General features: G+C 28.4%; 1 long non-coding RNA gene across 1 annotated transcript; it reads left to right on the top strand.

Annotated features, from left to right (window-relative positions):
• The first annotated feature begins 276 nt into the window (after positions 1 to 276).
• LOC103579280 (uncharacterized) lies at positions 277 to 1,029 on the top strand. Its single transcript, XR_008403736.1, has 4 exons — positions 277 to 367; positions 442 to 544; positions 624 to 714; positions 948 to 1,029. It is a non-coding gene; the product is annotated as an uncharacterized LOC103579280 (long non-coding RNA).
• The last annotated feature ends 12,198 nt before the right edge of the window (positions 1,030 to 13,227 follow it).

Genomic DNA, 13,227 nt, shown 5'->3' with positions numbered 1-13,227 from the left:
AGAGAGATTATTAATTTTCTTCTAAATTTTTGCGTTTATATTTAACTGTATTTAACTGGATATGAAATCAATGTATAGATAATATAAGAATACAATATATATATATATATATATATATATACATATATATATTTGTGTATATATATATATATATATATATATATATATATATATATATATATATATATGCATTTTATTTAATTTTTTTATTACATATGTATAGCGATTATCTTGACAGTCATTTTTTATTTAAGAAGTAACAATTACGGTCGAGAATTTCAGTTATTTTTAGTGTTCACTTCATTTATTCATTCGTCACCGGTTACCATCGCATCATCACTTGCCACTATGATCTCTCCAAACAAATGTAAGTTTTGTATTATATAATTATTACTCTTACTCGTTTCTATGATTGATTAATTATTTTTCTTTTAATTACAGGGACTTTCAATGAAGAATATGCAATGGTTCGTTCTCGTCTCCTGGAACATGGGACGGATTATAAGTTTAATCGTTTACGAGACGATGACCTTGACATATGGGAGTAAGTAGTATAGTATTAAAATTATATTCCAATTAATCTGAAGCTAATTAATTATAAAATAATTTTTTTTTTATTACAGAATTATTTCTCAAGAAGCAATTCTCGTAAACGGAAAAAAAGACGCTACGATGTAAAGGGACCGGTTCTTCGACATCATTGATGATTTTTTGGTATGTTTAAGTATTTTTAATTTAAGGTTGTGCTATTTTAATTAAGTAACGATGTTTAGTTTTGGTTACTGTGTGAAACATAGGCATAAACATAATTTTTATAAATACATATATATCTATATATATGTGTATGTATATATATATATATATATATATATATATATATATATATATATATATATATATATATAGATATAGATATATTATTAATTATTCTAATTTTTATGTTTCAGGTTTGTTTTAACATGCCAGACAGGCAACAAATGTCGGTGAACTTGCCTGCACATTACATGCTTTTTCAATATTACCTCACTCAATGTGATGCAGTTTTTTAGAAAAATTGGGTTGAGTAAAAATTAAAAGTAATCTTCAAAATGAAAATGAATAAAAATTTTTTGGATTCTTCACAAATTAATCATATTTGTCGTAACCTATTACATCATTTTTCCCAATCAGGAGACACGGTAGGGTCTCGCACCAAGTACACGTTTAAACAGTTGTATATGTGTGAAGTGTCATGGCGCGAGCTACCGTACTACTATATACCGTAGACAGAGTGGTTTTTGGCTCATTCTAGCACTCATTTTTATAAATTTTTTTAAAATAGTAAATTTTCAAAAAATTCTTTCTATATTCTATATTCGAAAGATAATTGATTGTTCGTCTTAAAATTATGAAACTTTATTCATTTTAGTTATGAGAATTAATTTAAATATTGAAATTAGACCAGCATCTACTACAGCACTCCCAATTTAGACGTTTTCAAAATTTTTTTATGCAAAAAGGGCACTGCCAGAGAATAAAAAGTCATAAGAAATGCCATGATGCAGTAAAACATTGAAATTTTTTTATAGCAATGATTCATTATTGCGCCACCAGCGGTGCTTCGGTCTGTATTTTTTACTATAGTTTCATACGGAAATTTTTTATGAGCATAAATAAATACGTTTCATAATCATAAATAAATCCGTTTTGATATTTAAGATGAATTTTCTTTATTTGAAGTCAGTGTTCATTATTATAATTTCAATCAATTTTCCCCGATTTTGCATAAATACTACAGAAAAAACTATACATCTTACTTTAGTTTTGCTTGAAATTGTTGTGAGTTGCATGCGAATTGTCATAAGTAGAAGAAAAAACTTGACAACTATTTCAATCAAACTAATGTCAATTTTTTACCAATTAGCTTAAATAAAATTAAATTGAAGAACTCCGTATAGCTATTTTAGATTGAAATTGACAGTAATTTGACATTGAAATTACTGAAAATTTGCTGCACGAATTTGCCGCCAATTTAACAGCAAAAGTTAAAAAGAAAAATTTACGGTTAATTTTTGCTCAATTTCGAGGTAACACTTTTTGCTACACATAAAAGTCGGTAATGTTCATTCTTACCATTTAAGAAGGTAATCAAATTTATACTTGAAAATGTCTACAACTTGAATATAAAAAAATAGTTTACAATTTTTCAAGTGAAATTAACAATAAATTGGAGTAAAAATTTACCTGGAAATTGACGAAAAATTTTTCTAGTAAACTTTCGAAATGAATTTGCGTTTTAGTTCGGGTAGTAAATTTACGTCAAATTGTATAGCAAGTTGTATATAAATTGTCCTCGAAAACAGAATTGTCCGAAGTTGACGGACATTTGATGAAATTTCCCAGGAAACTTTTGCTAAACAAACTGTGGTATTAGGGTGTCTATTTAAAATATTTAAACTTCTTGATATTGCAGTTATATTCGCTAGGACGTACCAAAATGAGCTCTACTTACTTAGCCGTACAATAATAATTATTCGTACAATAATATTAATCGAGTAATATTATAAAAAATCAATGCTAATTGTAAGGATATTCCCTAATCGTACAGTTTACTTAGCAAAATTTAAGTTGCGAAAGTTTCCTCGAAATTTTCGTCAAATGTCCGTCAACTTCGGGCTCTTCCGTTTTTGACGAGAATTTGCATAAAACTTGCGATACAATTTGACGTAAACTTACTACCCGAATTCGAATCCAAATTTATTTTAAAAGTCGTATACAAAATACCGTCAAAAACGGAAAAGCCCGAAGTTATCAGACATTTGACGAAAATTTCATGGGAACTTTTATTAGTGTTTTTTTCTAGTAATCAAAAAGTGACCTCTAAATTAAGGAAAAATCAACCGTTAATTTTTTTTCCAAGTTTTGATATTAAATTGTCGGCCAATTCGGACAGCAAACTTCGAGAATTTTAATTATCAAATTACTATCAATTTCAAGCTAAGGTGGCTTTTAGGGTTATTTCGTACATCAAACATTGTGGCGCTACCTGTCAATACCTTATTAGCAAAATTTGAAAATCGGGTTTTTAACGAATGGAAACATATAATTATTTTTAATTGGAAGATTTATTGTCGTTATACAAAAAAAAAAATATCATTTTTATTGAAGACTACTAATGGCAAATCTAGTTTCTTAATTACATTTTTATTATAAATAAATTACTGTTTTCTTTGTTTTAACCGGCAATTATCGACAAATGATTTCCTAGTGATTTAAATGGAAAAATTAATAAAATATCGAAGTAGAGGGGTCAAATGGAAAAAATTAAAGGCTAATTTTTATTTTCTTTTTCATAATTAAGCAATTAACTCACAAACAACTTTGATAGACCGACATTGATCGACAAACGACCAAAAAACGATTGCAATCAGAATAAATCAGATCGGTTTACATTGAGTTGGTTTATAATAAAGAGTTAAGTAAGTGGAGCTGAGATATACAACTTCAGCCATAAGCGATTTCTGATAATCAAGTTGGAAGCGAGCTAGTAGCAACCAACTGCAGCAACTTGTTATCAAGTTGGCCGCAAAGATTGTTGGCATTTCCATAAGTTGACGGCAATTAGTCGCCTATTTTCTGAGAAAATGTGTGCCAGCAGCTGGCATTCCCTTAGTTGACAGGGTTGACAGAAAGTTAACTTCAATTTTCTCAGAAAGTTGGCGTCAGGTTGCGGCAGTCGATTATCGTCAACTTTCTAGGAATGTTGGTAACAACTTGTAGTCAATAATAACGTCAAAATTTTGAATTTCGTTCTGTTGTATATAAAGTTATATCCGCTAAACAGTACCAAAATCGGGCAACTTAGTGCTATATATATATTAGGGTGATTCATTTCCGCAAAAGTTTTTTTTTTTAAAGTGCTCAAGCAAAATCTTAATCTACATCAAAAAAAAAATTTTTTCACCAAATTTGAGCTCTTAATTCCAATGCTAAGTACTTACTATTTTAATTTTATTTTTTCCCATTTAAAATGCACGTAAAAAAAATTTTTTTTTTTTAAATTTCTAATGCTGAGCTGCTTTTGATGATATTGAGAAATGAATGGCTGAATCTTGTAGGAGATTCCATGCTCTTCAAAATTGCCCTTGGACTTTTTAATGTAGCTCACACTGGTTCACCAGTAAGAGCTATCGAACTAAATTTTTTGACGAAAATCGTGATTTTCTCATTTTTTAGGACGAACCGCTAAATATAGGGAAACAATGAAGACATATTTTTGAAGGAAATTTCATCCTCTTTAAAAAAGGTCCTGAGGCCTAAGTTGCTCCGACCGATAGTTTCTGAGTTACAGTAATTTTTACAATTGAAAATGTAAAAAATGGATAAAAAATGGAAAATTATGATATTTAAATTCAATTATCCGATTGATAATTGTCATATTTTTGTATATTATGAATTTCATTTATATTTATTTTGAAATTTGACTTGTTATAAAAGTAAAAATAACAAATAAAGTAATTAAAAAACAAGAAAAGTAGTCGAAATATTTAGAAAGTTACGTTACTGTTTAACATATTTCAAACGTGATAAAATTTAGAATATTTATAAATATTATCCTCATATATTTTAAATAATTATTAAGTTTTCTAAAAATATATTAATATTTTGTTGTTGAATACAGCTTTTTGGCACACGTCGGAAATTCTTTCCTACATTCTTGAACTACTAATAGTAAATATTGTTTCTGATCTTCGTCATATGTACCAAAATCGTTAAATTTTTCAATTAGTGCAACGCATCGTTCGGCAGTATCGTTAACAACACGTAATTCTTTGAATGTTTCGCGACAAGTTATATATTCTTCATCCGTTTCCCAGGATTCAGGATCATTTTCTAAATTAGTGTAGCAATAAATAGCGATTTCTACTCATACGTGCTTGTTGAAAATGTAGAAGACGATGACTATAATTAAATCTTATATAACTTATACAAATATTTTCCTCTTATAATATGAATATGTTAAAAAATTATATAATATACGTTACAATTTAACTTTTCTTGTTTTTTAATTACTTTATTTGTTATTTTTACTTTTATAACAAGTCAAATATCAAAATAAATATAAATGAAATTCATAATATACAAAAATATGACAATTATCAATCGGATAATTGAATTTAAATATCATAATTTTCCATTTTTTATCCATTTTTTACATTTTCAATTGTAAAAATTGCTGTAACTCAGAAACTATCGGTCGGAGCAACTTAGGCCTCAGGACCTTTTTTAAAGAGGATGAAATTTCCTTCAAAAATATGTCTTCATTGTTTCCCTATATTTAGCGGTTCGTCCTAAAAAATGAGAAAATCACGATTTTCGTCGAAAAATTTAGTTTGATAGCTCTTACTGGTGAACCAGTGTGAGCTACATTAAAAAGTCCAAGGGCAATTTTGAAGAGCATGGAATCCCCTACAAGATTCAGCCATTCATTTCTCAATATCATCAAAAGCAGCTCAGCATTAGAAATTTAAAAAAAAAAAATTTTTTTTACGTGCATTTTAAATGGGAAAAAATAAAATTGAAATAGTAAGTACTTAGCATTGGAATTAAGAGCTCAAATTTGGTGAAAAAATTTTTTTTTTGATGTAGATTAAGATTTTGCTTAAGCACTTTAAAAAAAAAAAAACTTTTGCGGAAATGAATCACCCTAATATATATGTATGCATAGATATAAATGTAGATCAGTTGAAGTATGTTTACGTAATAATTGCTTCAAAAATACGTATAATTATCTCTAATTAAGTAATTATTATTGACTAACAATTAATGATGCATCAGATAATTTTAAAAATTTTCAAAATATAATCCGTGATTAACTTTCTTATGTTCTATCTAGCTACCCGCAATGTCTATATTTAAAAACTAACTCTTTAATAAGGGATCTACAGTGTATATATATATATAATTTAGTGCTATCTACAGATTAATTAAATTATCATTTTTATTTAGTAATTGCGTTGAAAATATGTATAGATCTCTAATTAATACTTTATTATTGACAAATAATGAATTGTGCGTCAAATAATACTAAAAATTCAAAAATATAATAACACTACAAAAAAAAAAAATCCTACCAAAAACAGATTCTCTGTATAAAGTCGCGCCAAGTACACGTTTAAAATTTTTTAAAAGTAAAAAAAAATTATTTTTTACAAAAAAAAAAGTCAAATCGAAAAAATACCAAGTACCTAGTATGATGCAAAATCATAACAAACATTTTCATAAAATTTAAAAATAAATTGTATAACAAAATTTCAAAGTACTTGGTGTGCGTTACTACATGTACTCAAGCAAAATTAATTTCTAATAAAATCAAATATGTTTTTTTTTGACTCTTTTGTAAGCACACCAAGTATATTGAAATTTTGTTATACAATTTATTTTTAAATTTTATGAAAATGTTTGTTATGATTTTGCATCATACTAGGTACTAGGTATTTTTTCGATTTGACTTTTTTTTTGTAAAAAATAATTTTTTTTTACTTTCAAAAAATTTTAAACGTGTACTTGGCACGACTTTATACAGAGAATCTGTTTTTGGTAAGATATATGCTAAAATTCATTTCTATGTAAAAAACAAAAAAAAACAAAATTGATTAATAAAAATAAAAAAATAAAAATAATGCGATCGAGTTTTTAAAGTTTTTTGAAAAAGTAGGGTATCAAGATGTTCTCAACGTTGGAGTAGCACCGTTTCAAGTTGTAATTTTGAGGATGGCTTTTATTTCACAAATAATCAAAGTTATAAAAACGGAAGCTGTTTATATTTCGTCACATAACACATTACACATAACCATTAAGTTTACATTATGTAAATAAAATTATATTTAATACAAAAATTAAAATTTTTAAATATTCAGTATTTTGTCGAATAACCATCATTCGCAATAACTTCCTCCAAACGTCTAGGCATGGATCTCACTGTCTTTAATAAGTCAGGAATTTTGTAGCTTACGTTATCCCAGACCCCACGAACAAATTCATTCAGCATTGCCTTAGTCCTGATTGGTTCCACAGGTTGCCAATTCCTTGTCATCATAGCTATAAGAAGTGTAAACAAAAAAAATTTATATATCTTACAAGTTCAAAAAGAAACAAAAAATTAGAATTATGTCAATAGATTATTTATTTTAAATGTGAAGATAAAGTTTTACCCCACACATTCTCGATTGGGTTAAGATCTGGTGACTTAGAAGGATGTGGTATGAGGATGAAGTCAGGATTGGCCATAAACCAATCCTGAGCAAGGCGTGAGGTATGGATCGAGCTATTATCTTGCAGGAAATATATGAAAGGATGGTCTTCCTCCGGATAAATATCACGGACGCCTGGTTCCATACACTCACTCAGTAATTCGACATATTCTTCACTATTGATATTTCCCGACAAAGGTTGCAAAGTTATTAATCCTCGTCCAGACATGCAACCCCAAAGGTTAGACGTAACTCGACCAGACCAATAATCCGGGAGCACATAAGCTGGATTGAACCTCTTGTTTCGTGGTCGCCAAACGCGCAATCTGTTATCTGCACTCGTTGAAAAAGACTGAAAATGTCAAAAATTATTTTTTTTTAGTTTAACTTTGAAAGAAATTTGACGAAAATATATTAGTAAAAAAGCTCTTGCTCGTTTGTGAGGAATGATATACCAAAAACAAGTACTATAATATCATTATATACCTTTTCATCTGTGAAAATGACATCTTCCCATTGTTCAGGCATCCAATTTCGATAATTTCTAGCATACTGCACGCGATTAATGCGATGGGCGTCTGTGAGCTCTGGCTTTTTAGCAGGACGAGCTGACATATTACCATACTTTTTAAAGCGACGATCGACTGATATTGGCGAAAGATTGGAGCCGCATAAATGAATGATTTGCTCGCATGATGAAAACGGGTTGTGTAATGACGTTTCCAGCAATAATAAATCTTCATCAACTGTAGTAAGTCGAGGACGATGATTCAATTTACGGTGGTCTAGCAATCCAGCTTCACCATGTTCTCGAAATTTCTTTTTCCATAAATAAACTATCTTAATATTGCAATTGCATAAATCGGCAACAACATTTGCATGAACATTAGCCTGAAGAAAGCCAACGATTCGTCCCTTTGTGATCACTGATTTATTCGCAAAAATATCACCTATTACAGTCACTCAATGAACTGATTTAAAAGATGTAAAAATCAAAAACTTTTTTTAAAATATATTAATGAAACAAATTATAAAATTCTTGACAATGAGTAAGTGACAAGTCTCGGATAAACACAAGAGTATCACGATAGATATCTCAATAATAAATAATTTCAACAAGAACAATAGACGATAGTGCATGGAAATAACAAATAAATAAGAGTTAAAAATACATTAATTATGCAGAATAGAGATGGTAATTTATCTCAAGCTTTTATTAAGGAAGTTAAAAATACAAGAACAAGAATATTTATTTTTGATGTACTTTTTTTCTTATTCACAAGAGACTAAGTCCTCATTGTTACTATAGTTACAAACCAATTAATATTTTTTTTTTTTTAATATGAATTCACAGAATTTGTTTTATTAATATATTGGAAAGTGACATCATAATGACCAACAGAGAAAATCAAATGAAATCCTGCTGTCTTAAAATGAATCTGTAAAAAGTTCTGCAAATCAGTGAATATTCACTGCGAATCAGTCCCAAGTATATCACTAATTAAATCAGTGATATACTTGGGACTATTCATGCAGTGAATATCCACTGATTGGACTGCTTTTCACTGATTTATTTTAAGAGAGTGAGCCAGAGTCTTTTGGAGTATTTCAATTAAATTCTTCATCAAATCCATAAAAATTTCATTGGGAAATTTTTTAAGTAGCCTGTACTAAATAATAAATTTATTAATATTAATTGTTCATTAACTTTAGCGAATTTTTAAATCAATAAAATTATTACCATCCATAAATTAATGGCCAGTACTCGCAATGAAGAGAAAGTCCTCAGCCGGGATCCAACGTAATGCTCCAATTTAACATCCAATCAGCCTCGAGCAGATTTGCCCAGATAATAATCACCATAACTAGTACTGTTATAAATAATTATTGATTTTTTTTTTTTTCAATTGGTTTCATCTAATTTTTAGTAAGTGGAATTATTAACTTACAATACTTTATAACCAGCAGTCTCTGTAAAAATAGTATCCTCAGCCAGAGTCCACCAAAAACTTCAATTTCATCTTAGTGAATTTGTCCTAGAATTCGTCCTAGCTACCTGTATAATTCATAATATTTATTAAAATCTACTTTTTATTTATTCATCTTATTTACATTTTTAATAAATAAATTCATTACCTTATAACATCTTATAATCAGTAGTATCCGTAAATAGTATACTTAGCTAGAGTACTAGCAAGTGCTCCAATTGAACTTTTCCTCAGACTAATGCACATTTAACCTAAAGTCTGTGATTGTATATACTCTTTATTGAAATCACTTAATTTTATTCAACTTTTAATTAATATTTCACGTTTAACACTGCACGCTACAGATCCGAAATTTTTAAATCACAATTACTACTTTTAATAACGTTTTATTTATTTTAATCCATCAATTAAAGCTCCATACTTTAATAAACAGTTTTTCACAAAGCACAACATTGTTTTTTATATAAACAATTAAAAATTAATATTTATTTACTAACCCTTATGTTTGTTTACATATGTCATTGAACTATTAACCACTTTAAATATATTTCCTTTCACTTAGCCTAAGTTCACACTCCTCTATGCTTCCACTGTCGCTAACGGATATTTTCCGCCTTAACTATGACAACATACAGAGTGGTTGCAACTTCCAAATTTCTTCCCCAGGCATTAATGATGGCGATTGTAAGTCTATAAACGTAGGAATGAATAACATAATGGATGCATAATGTCTGTTCTGATTAACGTAATCTCTGAATAAAAATCCTTTCAATTAACCGAAGGCTTAGTTAAAGTGAGATTCGTAAAAACGAAAGAATGGAAAATGAGACATTTGTATAAACGTAGAAACGGACAATGATACGTTTTGTATAAACGCGGGTAACGAATAACGACAGGTTAGTATAAACGGAGGAACGAAAAACATGAGATGTATACAACGCGCGGAACGGTTAATGTGAGGTTTGTTAAAAGTGATGACGTGTGTTTAAAGAATTATTTGACAATACCGACTGTTAAATTGACTGAATTCAGTTGGTGTAGTAGATGTCAATTGTTACAAAAAATTATGGAACTGCCCCTGATAGCCACCCTAACTGTAAATTAACTACAAGCCACTGCCGCAATCTAAAGGTAAATTAAAGGAAAGTGTTGGAGAGCAAGCAGTTACCTTTAAGTTGACCGTAAATTGTCTGTAATTTGAGTTCAAATTTGACCAAAAGTGTTACTGTCAGACAATGACGTTAAGTTGATTGAAAGTTCTACTTCAAATTGTCGGTTTTTCTTGCAAGTTACATTCAAGCTACTGCCGTATTCTGAAGCCAACTTAAAGGAAAATATTATCCAGCCAAGCTTACCAGAAACTTTCTCGTTAAGTTAGCCGTAAATGTTTCACTGCAACACTTGTAGAGAAATGTCTGGCTATCAGGCTGGTTTTTAAAAAGATTTTAAAAATCTAACCAATCATAATATTTAAATATTTAAATTTTATTGTATTTTTTGTAATTATTGTATTTTATTGATAAGGCTTAACCCTACCCTATAATGTTCGGCCTTGAAACCTCATCACAATTTTGATTTAAAAGCTGGAAGAGTGGGGAGCGCTTAGGCGATGGACGCCAGTGCCGTAATTTGAGTAACTAGCGAAGGGGGACAGGAAAGTTATCATATATATTATATGCAAGTTAGCTACGACACTGGCGCGACACGTGCGCCGAATACTAAACAACAGAGAGAGGGAATCTCACGGTTAGACTAACACAGTCATGACTCACTTACGCAAGTAAATACTGCATTCTGATTGGCGCTATCCCTGTTTCGCTCATACTGAGATTCATTGCGCTTCCAGAACATTAAAGGGTTAAAGTTAAAAAAAATTATATTTAAAATAATTAATTAATTATTTCCAAATACAAAATTTTTTTGAAGTTCCAAAGTATTCACCGTAGAAATTATTTTGAAAAATAAGACTTAACAAAAAAACTACAAAGTTGAAAATTTTGTGTTCTTGTGTATAAAAATTCAATGGTTAAATATTTTGTGTCAATTATTTGACACCATCAAGTGTAAATTTAACTAAAGTTGAATGTGTTACTTGATCTCAACAAGTTTTAAACTTGTATTATTGTTTGACACAAGTATAATGTGTTAAATTAACAAAAAAAATTCAGTGGACCGTTTGGGACATGTGATTTGTGTTAAATTTGACACAAATTTTTCAACTGTGTAATTAATGTAATAGTAAAAATTAAAAAAAAAAAAAAAATTTCAACCAATAACGCGATCCGAATAAAATTTTTTAAATTTATTATTGTAATAATTTAGGATGAAAAGCTTGAAAACAATTTTTATTTTTCTACTTTTTTTGTAAAGGAAAACAATGTATTTATTTTTGAATACATTGTTATAAAATTAAAAATTATAATTTACTCATTCAATACTTATATTTGATTCTTGAAAGACTTGCATTCTGTAGTATTTCTCCATTGGTCGAAGAATAATACCTGCAACAGTTTGTAAAATTTTAATTGGCATTCTTAAGATTTTTAATTTAAAATTATATCGTTTTATTAATGTCATTAACGGCATAATATTTATTGACTATTTATTAAATTTTTACCTCCTACTTCGAAAATTTCTTCCTCGTAGAATGTTCTAACGTCCAAAAAAGAATTTTCGAAATAGGAGGTAAATATTCAATGTTTCAAATTGTTTTCAAGTTTTCCATCCTAAATTATTGCAATAATAAATTTATAAATTTTTATTCGGATCGCGTTATAGGTTGAAATATTTTTTTTTGCATTTTTACTATTACATTAATTAGTTTTTATGTCAAGTCTTATTTTTCATAATAATTTTTACGGTGAATACTTTGGAACTTCACAAAAATTTTTTATTTAGAAATAATTAATAAATTACTTTTAATTATAATTTTTTTAAACTTTAAGCCTTATAAATGAAATACAATACTTACAAAAAAAACAATAAAATTTAAATATTTAAAAAATTACATTACCATCATTTGAATTATAAATAAGTTTGTAAATTTTTAATTTAAACCAATAAATAATACATGTCTTTATTACGGTTGGTTAGATTTTTAAAATCCTTTTATGAACCAACTCCATAATTTTTTGTTATAATGGGCATCTACTACACCAACTGAATTCAGTCAATTTAACAGTCGGTATTGTCAAATAATTCTTTTAACACACGCCACTTTTAACAAACCTCACGTTAACCGCGTACGTTGTATACATCTCACGTTTTTCGTTCCTCCGTTTATAATAACCCTGATAACACGAGTTGATCGAGAAAAAGTTGGTCATTCATTAATTTCCGACCAACTTGACGACAAGTTATCGACAACTTCAGCTTTTGCAACTTTTGGTTACAAGTTACCGCCAACTTTCTCAGAAAGTTGGCGCCAGTATGGAGCCGCAACTGGAATGCAAGATTTTGAGGAAATTGAAATTGATAGGGGGACTTAAAATGTCGGTAGAGAGCGCGTCGGTTCGACAGGTTGGATATTTGAAACGGTATAATTGTCCCTTAGAAAATTAATTAATGAAAAATTGAAGACAAATAATAAATGGTAGAAAATAATTATTAATAATAAATTTTGATCATTAATTATTGGAAAAAAATACGTATATTTAATATTTATCGAAAATAATACCAAGAAAAATTTAATAATAACTAGGAATTAGCAAACAAATAATAATTTAATATTTATAACAATCAATGTTGTATCAAATTGATATCGCGTAGAAATAAATAACAGTAATTTAAAAAGTAATAATAACCAAAATGAAAACGTTGACAAATATTAACAGAATTATTTTTGAAGCTGTAAAATCGAGTTTAAAAAATTTCTTATCATAAATATATACATATACACACAATAAAAGTATGAAGTCTTACAATGAATAATAAATAATAAATTACCTGATGGGCTGTGAAAGAATAAATCCAAGAATTATCAAAAAAAATGAAGTAGTTAATTAGGT

Source organism: Microplitis demolitor, chromosome 5 (assembly GCF_026212275.2).
Source record: "Microplitis demolitor isolate Queensland-Clemson2020A chromosome 5, iyMicDemo2.1a, whole genome shotgun sequence".
Classification (NCBI taxonomy): domain Eukaryota; kingdom Metazoa; phylum Arthropoda; class Insecta; order Hymenoptera; family Braconidae; genus Microplitis; species Microplitis demolitor.
The sequence above is the reverse complement of the archived record's forward strand: the minus strand, read 5'-3'. Positions and strand labels throughout refer to the sequence as shown.